Source organism: Protopterus annectens, chromosome 9.part0, assembly GCF_019279795.1.
Source record: "Protopterus annectens isolate FY-2018-M chromosome 9.part0, PAN1.0, whole genome shotgun sequence".
In the NCBI taxonomy this organism is placed as follows: Eukaryota; Metazoa; Chordata; order Ceratodontiformes; family Protopteridae; genus Protopterus; species Protopterus annectens.
The window spans coordinates 41,517,386-41,529,460 of record NC_056743.1 but is presented as its reverse complement, the minus strand read 5'-3'; positions in this window follow the sequence as shown (position 1 = coordinate 41,529,460).

The window sequence follows — 12,075 nt, the reverse complement described above, 5'->3', positions numbered from 1 at the left end:
TAACAGAAATGTTAGGAAGACATGGTAGTAACTACTTAACAGAAATGTTAGGAAGACATGGTAGTAACTACTTAACAGAAATGTTAGGAAGACATGGTAGTAACTACTTAACAGAAATGTTAGGAAGACATGGTAGTAACTACTTAACAGAAATGTTAGGAAGACATGGTAGTAACTACTTAACAGAAATGTTAGGAAGACATGGTAGTAACTACTTAACAGAAATGTTAGGAAGACATGGTAGTAACTACTTAACAGAAATGTTAGGAAGACATGGTAGTAACTACTTAACAGAAATGTTAGGAAGACATGGTAGTAACTACTTAACAGAAATGTTAGGAAGACATGGTAGTAACTACTTAACAGAAATGTTAGGAAGACATGGTAGTAACTACTTAACAGAAATGTTAGGAAGACATGGTAGTAACTACTTAACAGAAATGTTAGGAAGACATGGTAGTAACTACTTAACAGAAATGTTAGGAAGACATGGTAGTAACTACTTAACAGAAATGTTAGGAAGACATGGTAGTAACTACTTAACAGAAATGTTAGGAAGACATGGTAGTAACTACTTAACAGAAATGTTAGGAAGACATGGTAGTAACTACTTAACAGAAATGTTAGGAAGACATGGTAGTAACTACTTAACAGAAATGTTAGGAAGACATGGTAGTAACTACTTAACAGAAATGTTAGGAAGACATGGTAGTAACTACTTAACAGAAATGTTAGGAAGACATGGTAGTAACTACTTAACAGAAATGTTAGGAAGACATGGTAGTAACTACTTAACAGAAATGTTAGGAAGACATGGTAGTAACTACTTAACAGAAATGTTAGGAAGACATGGTAGTAACTACTTAACAGAAATGTTAGGAAGACATGGTAGTAACTACTTAACAGAAATGTTAGGAAGACATGGTAGTAACTACTTAACAGAAATGTTAGGAAGACATGGTAGTAACTACTTAACAGAAATGTTAGGAAGACATGGTAGTAACTACTTAACAGAAATGTTAGGAAGACATGGTAGTAACTACTTAACAGAAATGTTAGGAAGACATGGTAGTAACTACTTAACAGAAATGTTAGGAAGACATGGTAGTAACTACTTAACAGAAATGTTAGGAAGACATGGTAGTAACTACTTAACAGAAATGTTAGGAAGACATGGTAGTAACTACTTAACAGAAATGTTAGGAAGACATGGTAGTAACTACTTAACAGAAATGTTAGGAAGACATGGTAGTAACTACTTAACAGAAATGTTAGGAAGACATGGTAGTAACTACTTAACAGAAATGTTAGGAAGACATGGTAGTAACTACTTAACAGAAATGTTAGGAAGACATGGTAGTAACTACTTAACAGAAATGTTAGGAAGACATGGTAGTAACTACTTAACAGAAATGTTAGGAAGACATGGTAGTAACTACTTAACAGAAATGTTAGGAAGACATGGTAGTAACTACTTAACAGAAATGTTAGGAAGACATGGTAGTAACTACTTAACAGAAATGTTAGGAAGACATGGTAGCAACTACTTAACAGAAATGTTAGGAAGACATGGTAGTAACTACTTAACAGAAATGTTAGGAAGACATGGTAGTAACTACTTAACAGAAATGTTAGGAAGACATGGTAGTAACTACTTAACAGAAATGTTAGGAAGACATGGTAGTAACTACTTAACAGAAATGTTAGGAAGACATGGTAGTAACTACTTAACAGAAATGTTAGGAAGACATGGTAGTAACTACTTAACAGAAATGTTAGGAAGACATGGTAGTAACTACTTAACAGAAATGTTAGGAAGACATGGTAGTAACTACTTAACAGAAATGTTAGGAAGACATGGTAGTAACTACTTAACAGAAATGTTAGGAAGACATGGTAGTAACTACTTAACAGAAATGTTAGGAAGACATGGTAGTAACTACTTAACAGAAATGTTAGGAAGACATGGTAGTAACTACTTAACAGAAATGTTAGGAAGACATGGTAGTAACTACTTAACAGAAATGTTAGGAAGACATGGTAGTAACTACTTAACAGAAATGTTAGGAAGACATGGTAGTAACTACTTAACAGAAATGTTAGGAAGACATGGTAGTAACTACTTAACAGAAATGTTAGGAAGACATGGTAGTAACTACTTAACAGAAATGTTAGGAAGACATGGTAGTAACTACTTAACAGAAATGTTAGGAAGACATGGTAGTAACTACTTAACAGAAATGTTAGGAAGACATGGTAGTAACTACTTAACAGAAATGTTAGGAAGACATGGTAGTAACTACTTAACAGAAATGTTAGGAAGACATGGTAGTAACTACTTAACAGAAATGTTAGGAAGACATGGTAGTAACTACTTAACAGAAATGTTAGGAAGACATGGTAGTAACTACTTAACAGAAATGTTAGGAAGACATGGTAGTAACTACTTAACAGAAATGTTAGGAAGACATGGTAGTAACTACTTAACAGAAATGTTAGGAAGACATGGTAGTAACTACTTAACAGAAATGTTAGGAAGACATGGTAGTAACTACTTAACAGAAATGTTAGGAAGACATGGTAGTAACTACTTAACAGAATTGTTAGGAAGACATGGTAGTAACTACTTAACAGAAATGTTAGGAAGACATGGTAGTAACTACTTAACAGAAATGTTAGGAAGACATGGTAGTAACTACTTAACAGAAATGTTAGGAAGACATGGTAGTAACTACTTAACAGAAATGTTAGGAAGACATGGTAGTAACTACTTAACAGAAATGTTAGGAAGACATGGTAGTAACTACTTAACAGAAATGTTAGGAAGACATGGTAGTAACTACTTAACAGAAATGTTAGGAAGACATGGTAGTAACTACTTAACAGAAATGTTAGGAAGACATGGTAGTAACTACTTAACAGAAATGTTAGGAAGACATGGTAGTAACTACTTAACAGAAATGTTAGGAAGACATGGTAGTAACTACTTAACAGAAATGTTAGGAAGACATGGTAGTAACTACTTAACAGAAATGTTAGGAAGACATGGTAGTAACTACTTAACAGAAATGTTAGGAAGACATGGTAGTAACTACTTAACAGAAATGTTAGGAAGACATGGTAGTAACTACTTAACAGAAATGTTAGGAAGACATGGTAGTAACTACTTAACAGAAATGTTAGGAAGACATGGTAGTAACTACTTAACAGAAATGTTAGGAAGACATGGTAGTAACTACTTAACAGAAATGTTAGGAAGACATGGTAGTAACTACTTAACAGAAATGTTAGGAAGACATGGTAGTAACTACTTAACAGAAATGTTAGGAAGACATGGTAGTAACTACTTAACAGAAATGTTAGGAAGACATGGTAGTAACTACTTAACAGAAATGTTAGGAAGACATGGTAGTAACTACTTAACAGAAATGTTAGGAAGACATGGTAGTAACTACTTAACAGAAATGTTAGGAAGACATGGTAGTAACTACTTAACAGAAATGTTAGGAAGACATGGTAGTAACTACTTAACAGAAATGTTAGGAAGACATGGTAGTAACTACTTAACAGAAATGTTAGGAAGACATGGTAGTAACTACTTAACAGAAATGTTAGGAAGACATGGTAGTAACTACTTAACAGAAATGTTAGGAAGACATGGTAGTAACTACTTAACAGAAATGTTAGGAAGACATGGTAGTAACTACTTAACAGAAATGTTAGGAAGACATGGTAGTAACTACTTAACAGAAATGTTAGGAAGACATGGTAGTAACTACTTAACAGAAATGTTAGGAAGACATGGTAGTAACTACTTAACAGAAATGTTAGGAAGACATGGTAGTAACTACTTAACAGAAATGTTAGGAAGACATGGTAGTAACTACTTAACAGAAATGTTAGGAAGACATGGTAGTAACTACTTAACAGAAATGTTAGGAAGACATGGTAGTAACTACTTAACAGAAATGTTAGGAAGACATGGCAGTAACTACTTAACAGAAATGTTAGGAAGACATGGTAGTAACTACTTAACAGAAATGTTAGGAAGACATGGTAGTAACTACTTAACAGAAATGTTAGGAAGACATGGTAGTAACTACTTAACAGAAATGTTAGGAAGACATGGTAGTAACTACTTAACAGAAATGTTAGGAAGACATGGTAGTAACTACTTAACAGAAATGTTAGGAAGACATGGTAGTAACTACTTAACAGAAATGTTAGGAAGACATGGCAGTAACTACTTAACAGAAATGTTAGGAAGACATGGTAGTAACTACTTAACAGAAATGTTAGGAAGACATGGCAGTAACTACTTAACAGAAATGTTAGGAAGACATGGTAGTAACTACTTAACAGAAATGTTAGGAAGACATGGTAGTAACTACTTAACAGAAATGTTAGGAAGACATGGTAGTAACTACTTAACAGAAATGTTAGGAAGACATGGCAGTAACTACTTAACAGAAATGTTAGGAAGACATGGTAGTAACTACTTAACAGAAATGTTAGGAAGACATGGTAGTAACTACTTAACAGAAATGTTAGGAAGACATGGTAGTAACTACTTAACAGAAATGTTAGGAAGACATGGTAGTAACTACTTAACAGAAATGTTAGGAAGACATGGTAGTAACTACTTAACAGAAATGTTAGGAAGACATGGCAGTAACTACTTAACAGAAATGTTAGGAAGACATGGTAGTAACTACTTAACAGAAATGTTAGGAAGACATGGTAGTAACTACTTAACAGAAATGTTAGGAAGACATGGTAGTAACTACTTAACAGAAATGTTAGGAAGACATGGTAGTAACTACTTAACAGAAATGTTAGGAAGACATGGTAGTAACTACTTAACAGAAATGTTAGGAAGACATGGTAGTAACTACTTAACAGAAATGTTAGGAAGACATGGTAGTAACTACTTAACAGAAATGTTAGGAAGACATGGTAGTAACTACTTAACAGAAATGTTAGGAAGACATGGTAGTAACTACTTAACAGAAATGTTAGGAAGACATGGTAGTAACTACTTAACAGAAATGTTAGGAAGACATGGTAGTAACTACTTAACAGAAATGTTAGGAAGACATGGTAGTAACTACTTAACAGAAATGTTAGGAAGACATGGTAGTAACTACTTAACAGAAATGTTAGGAAGACATGGTAGTAACTACTTAACAGAAATGTTAAGAAGACATGGCAGTAACTACTTAACAGAAATGTTAGGAAGACATGGTAGTAACTACTTAACAGAAATGTTAAGAAGACATGGCAGTAACTACTTAACAGAAATGTTAGGAAGACATGGTAGTAACTACTTACCAGAAATGTTAGGAAGACATTTATTTATTTTATTTAATTTATTTTACATTTGTTGACCGGGCTAGTCTAACTGGATATATGTCCAATTTAAGTAGAGGCCCGGGGAGAAAAGCTCCAAGCATGAACAGTAACAAAGTTAACAATATATAACAAAGACATGTATAATAACAGTACAGAGGTAGCATTGGTTAAAAGAAAAAATATATAGTATTAAAAATATAGACTATAGACATTATGCTAAAAGTTAAACTAAATAAAAAAAGTATACTAAACACAAAGTGGGTATGAGCAAAACAGAGTAAAGTCCTTATATTTTATCATCTTACTATAAAAAAGAGAAGTAACTAGATTTGGAGGCCTAGGTTAGGGAGTGGGGAAAAGGGTATGAGCAGGAGGGGAAAAAGATTTAATTCTGGGTTAGCACAAGGTCAAAGCCACTGAGTTTTAAGATGTATGTTCTTTAATATGTTTTTTGAATAGAGAAGTAGAAGCCAGGGTAGATAGTTCATGAGGGAGCTGATTCCAGTTTTTACCTGTAGTGTTTGAGAAAAGTGAGTCACCAGCTTTGTTGTTAGATGTAATGGAGGAGACCAGGAGTTTATTAGCAGAACGTAGTGTAGCTAGATTTTTATATGGTAAAATCAGATTAGTGAGGATAGGGATATTATTGGGGTGGTATAAGATCTTTTGAGTGATAAGTAACTGTTGACAGAGTATATGGTTCTGCAATTCTAGCCATCCTAGTTGTTTGAGGTTAAGGCAGTGGTGAGTTTTAAAGGAGAGCATGTGATGAATCTAGCTATGCTATTATAACAGGTAGAAAGTTTGGAGATGTTGTTTTTTGATAGGTTAGTATATATGGCAGAGGCATAGAAAAGGGTAGAAATGAGGTTACTTACCAGAAATGTTAGGAAGACATGGTAGTAACTACTTACCAGAAATGTTTGGAAGACATGGTAGTAACTACTTAACAGAAATGTTAGGAAGACATGGCAGTAACTACTTAACAGAAATGTTAGGAAGACATGGTAGTAACTACTTAACAGAAATGTTAGGAAGACATGGTAGTAACTACTTAACAGAAATGTTAGGAAGACATGGTAGTAACTACTTAACAGAAATGTTAGGAAGACATGGTAGTAACTACTTAACAGAAATGTTAGGAAGACATGGTAGTAACTGCTTACCAGAAATGTTAGGAAGACATGGTAGTAACTACTTAACAGAAATGTTAGGAAGACATGGTAGTAACTACTTAACAGAAATGTTAGGAAGACATGGTAGTAACTACTTAACAGAAATGTTAGGAAGACATGGTAGTAACTACTTAACAGAAATGTTAGGAAGACATGGTAGTAACTACTTAACAGAAATGTTAGGAAGACATGGTAGTAACTACTTAACAGAAATGTTAGGAAGACATGGTAGTAACTACTTAACAGAAATGTTAGGAAGACATGGTAGTAACTACTTAACAGAAATGTTAGGAAGACATGGTAGTAACTACTTAACAGAAATGTTAGGAAGACATGGTAGTAACTACTTAACAGAAATGTTAGGAAGACATGGTAGTAACTACTTAACAGAAATGTTAGGAAGACATGGTAGTAACTACTTAACAGAAATGTTAGGAAGACATGGTAGTAACTACTTAACAGAAATGTTAGGAAGACATGGTAGTAACTACTTAACAGAAATGTTAGGAAGACATGGTAGTAACTACTTAACAGAAATGTTAGGAAGACATGGTAGTAACTACTTAACAGAAATGTTAGGAAGACATGGTAGTAACTACTTAACAGAAATGTTAGGAAGACATGGTAGTAACTACTTAACAGAAATGTTAGGAAGACATGGTAGTAACTACTTAACAGAAATGTTAGGAAGACATGGTAGTAACTACTTAACAGAAATGTTAGGAAGACATGGTAGTAACTACTTAACAGAAATGTTAGGAAGACATGGTAGTAACTACTTAACAGAAATGTTAGGAAGACATGGTAGTAACTACTTAACAGAAATGTTAGGAAGACATGGTAGTAACTACTTAACAGAAATGTTAGGAAGACATGGTAGTAACTACTTAACAGAAATGTTAGGAAGACATGGTAGTAACTACTTAACAGAAATGTTAGGAAGACATGGTAGTAACTACTTAACAGAAATGTTAGGAAGACATGGTAGTAACTACTTAACAGAAATGTTAGGAAGACATGGTAGTAACTACTTAACAGAAATGTTAGGAAGACATGGTAGTAACTACTTAACAGAAATGTTAGGAAGACATGGTAGTAACTACTTAACAGAAATGTTAGGAAGACATGGTAGTAACTACTTAACAGAAATGTTAGGAAGACATGGTAGTAACTACTTAACAGAAATGTTAGGAAGACATGGTAGTAACTACTTAACAGAAATGTTAGGAAGACATGGTAGTAACTACTTAACAGAAATGTTAGGAAGACATGGTAGTAACTACTTAACAGAAATGTTAGGAAGACATGGTAGTAACTACTTAACAGAAATGTTAGGAAGACATGGTAGTAACTACTTAACAGAAATGTTAGGAAGACATGGTAGTAACTACTTAACAGAAATGTTAGGAAGACATGGTAGTAACTACTTAACAGAAATGTTAGGAAGACATGGTAGTAACTACTTAACAGAAATGTTAGGAAGACATGGTAGTAACTACTTAACAGAAATGTTAGGAAGACATGGTAGTAACTACTTAACAGAAATGTTAGGAAGACATGGTAGTAACTACTTAACAGAAATGTTAGGAAGACATGGTAGTAACTACTTAACAGAAATGTTAGGAAGACATGGTAGTAACTACTTAACAGAAATGTTAGGAAGACATGGTAGTAACTACTTAACAGAAATGTTAGGAAGACATGGTAGTAACTACTTAACAGAAATGTTAGGAAGACATGGTAGTAACTACTTAACAGAAATGTTAGGAAGACATGGTAGTAACTACTTAACAGAAATGTTAGGAAGACATGGTAGTAACTACTTAACAGAAATGTTAGGAAGACATGGTAGTAACTACTTAACAGAAATGTTAGGAAGACATGGTAGTAACTACTTAACAGAAATGTTAGGAAGACATGGTAGTAACTACTTAACAGAAATGTTAGGAAGACATGGTAGTAACTACTTAACAGAAATGTTAGGAAGACATGGTAGTAACTACTTAACAGAAATGTTAGGAAGACATGGTAGTAACTACTTAACAGAAATGTTAGGAAGACATGGTAGTAACTACTTAACAGAAATGTTAGGAAGACATGGTAGTAACTACTTAACAGAAATGTTAGGAAGACATGGTAGTAACTACTTAACAGAAATGTTAGGAAGACATGGTAGTAACTACTTAACAGAAATGTTAGGAAGACATGGTAGTAACTACTTAACAGAAATGTTAGGAAGACATGGTAGTAACTACTTAACAGAAATGTTAGGAAGACATGGTAGTAACTACTTAACAGAAATGTTAGGAAGACATGGTAGTAACTACTTAACAGAAATGTTAGGAAGACATGGTAGTAACTACTTAACAGAAATGTTAGGAAGACATGGTAGTAACTACTTAACAGAAATGTTAGGAAGACATGGTAGTAACTACTTAACAGAAATGTTAGGAAGACATGGTAGTAACTACTTAACAGAAATGTTAGGAAGACATGGTAGTAACTACTTAACAGAAATGTTAGGAAGACATGGTAGTAACTACTTAACAGAAATGTTAGGAAGACATGGTAGTAACTACTTAACAGAAATGTTAGGAAGACATGGTAGTAACTACTTAACAGAAATGTTAGGAAGACATGGTAGTAACTACTTAACAGAAATGTTAGGAAGACATGGTAGTAACTACTTAACAGAAATGTTAGGAAGACATGGTAGTAACTACTTAACAGAAATGTTAGGAAGACATGGTAGTAACTACTTAACAGAAATGTTAGGAAGACATGGTAGTAACTACTTAACAGAAATGTTAGGAAGACATGGTAGTAACTACTTAACAGAAATGTTAGGAAGACATGGTAGTAACTACTTAACAGAAATGTTAGGAAGACATGGTAGTAACTACTTAACAGAAATGTTAGGAAGACATGGTAGTAACTACTTAACAGAAATGTTAGGAAGACATGGTAGTAACTACTTAACAGAAATGTTAGGAAGACATGGCAGTAACTACTTAACAGAAATGTTAGGAAGACATGGCAGTAACTACTTAACAGAAATGTTAGGAAGACATGGTAGTAACTACTTAACAGAAATGTTAGGAAGACATGGCAGTAACTACTTAACAGAAATGTTAGGAAGACATGGTAGTAACTACTTAACAGAAATGTTAGGAAGACATGGCAGTAACTACTTAACAGAAATGTTAGGAAGACATGGTAGTAACTACTTAACAGAAATGTTAGGAAGACATGGCAGTAACTACTTAACAGAAATGTTAGGAAGACATGGCAGTAACTACTTAACAGAAATGTTAGGAAGACATGGTAGTAACTACTTAACAGAAATGTTAGGAAGACATGGTAGTAACTACTTAACAGAAATGTTAGGAAGACATGGCAGTAACTACTTAACAGAAATGTTAGGAAGACATGGTAGTAACTACTTAACAGAAATGTTAGGAAGACATGGTAGTAACTACTTAACAGAAATGTTAGGAAGACATGGTAGTAACTACTTAACAGAAATGTTAGGAAGACATGGTAGTAACTACTTAACAGAAATGTTAGGAAGACATGGTAGTAACTACTTAACAGAAATGTTAGGAAGACATGGTAGTAACTACTTAACAGAAATGTTAGGAAGACATGGTAGTAACTACTTAACAGAAATGTTAGGAAGACATGGTAGTAACTACTTAACAGAAATGTTAGGAAGACATGGTAGTAACTACTTAACAGAAATGTTAGGAAGACATGGTAGTAACTACTTAACAGAAATGTTAGGAAGACATGGTAGTAACTACTTAACAGAAATGTTAGGAAGACATGGTAGTAACTACTTAACAGAAATGTTAGAAAGACATGGTAGTAACTACTTAACAGAAATGTTAGGAAGACATGGTAGTAACTACTTAACAGAAATGTTAGGAAGACATGGTAGTAAATGCTTAACATAAATGTTAGGAAGACATGGTAGTAACTACTTAACAGAAATATTAGGAAGACATGGTAGTAACTTCTTAACAGAAATGTTAAGAAGACATGGCAGTAACTACTTAACAGAAATGTTAGGAAGACATGGTAGTAACTACTTAACAGAAATGTTAAGAAGACATGGCAGTAACTACTTAACAGAAATGTTAGGAAGACATGGTAGTAACTACTTACCAGAAATGTTAGGAAGACATTTATTTATTTTATTTAATTTATTTTACATTTGTTGACCGGGCTAGTCTAACTGGATATATGTCCAATTTAAGTAGAGGCCCGGGGAGAAAAGCTCCAAGCATGAACAGTAACAAAGTTAACAATATATAACAAAGACATGTATAATAACAGTACAGAGGTAGCATTGGTTAAAAGAAAAAATATATAGTATTAAAAATATAGACTATAGACATTATGCTAAAAGTTAAACTAAATAAAAAAAGTATACTAAACACAAAGTGGGTATGAGCAAAACAGAGTAAAGTCCTTATATTTTATCATCTTACTATAAAAAAGAGAAGTAACTAGATTTGGAGGCCTAGGTTAGGGAGTGGGGAAAAGGGTATGAGCAGGAGGGGAAAAAGATTTAATTCTGGGTTAGCACAAGGTCAAAGCCACTGAGTTTTAAGATGTATGTTCTTTAATATGTTTTTTGAATAGAGAAGTAGAAGCTAGGGTAGATAGTTCATGAGGGAGCTGATTCCAGTTTTTACCTGTAGTGTTTGAGAAAAGTGAGTCACCAGCTTTGTTGTTAGATGTAATGGAGGAGACCAGGAGTTTATTAGCAGAACGTAGTGTAGCTAGATTTTTATATGGTAAAATCAGATTAGTGAGGATAGGGATATTATTGGGGTGGTATAAGATCTTTTGAGTGATAAGTAACTGTTGACAGAGTATATGGTTCTGCAATTCTAGCCATCCTAGTTGTTTGAGGTTAAGGCAGTGGTGAGTTTTAAAGGGAGAGCATGTGATGAATCTAGCTATGCTATTATAACAGGTAGAAAGTTTGGAGATGTTGTTTTTTGATAGGTTAGTATATATGGCAGAGGCATAGAAAAGGGTAGAAATGAGGTTACTTACCAGAAATGTTAGGAAGACATGGTAGTAACTACTTACCAGAAATGTTTGGAAGACATGGTAGTAACTACTTAACAGAAATGTTAGGAAGACATGGCAGTAACTACTTAACAGAAATGTTAGGAAGACATGGTAGTAACTACTTAACAGAAATGTTAGGAAGACATGGTAGTAACTACTTAACAGAAATGTTAGGAAGACATGGTAGTAACTACTTAACAGAAATGTTAGGAAGACATGGTAGTAACTACTTAACAGAAATGTTAGGAAGACATGGTAGTAACTGCTTACCAGAAATGTTTGGAAGACATGGTAGTAACTACTTAACAGAAATGTTAGGAAGACATGGCAGTAACTACTTAACAGAAATGTTAGGAAGACATGGTAGTAACTTCTTAACAGAAATGTTAGGAAGACATGGTAGTAACTACTTAGCAGAAATGTTAGGAAGACATGGTAGTAACTGCTTAACATAAATGTTAGG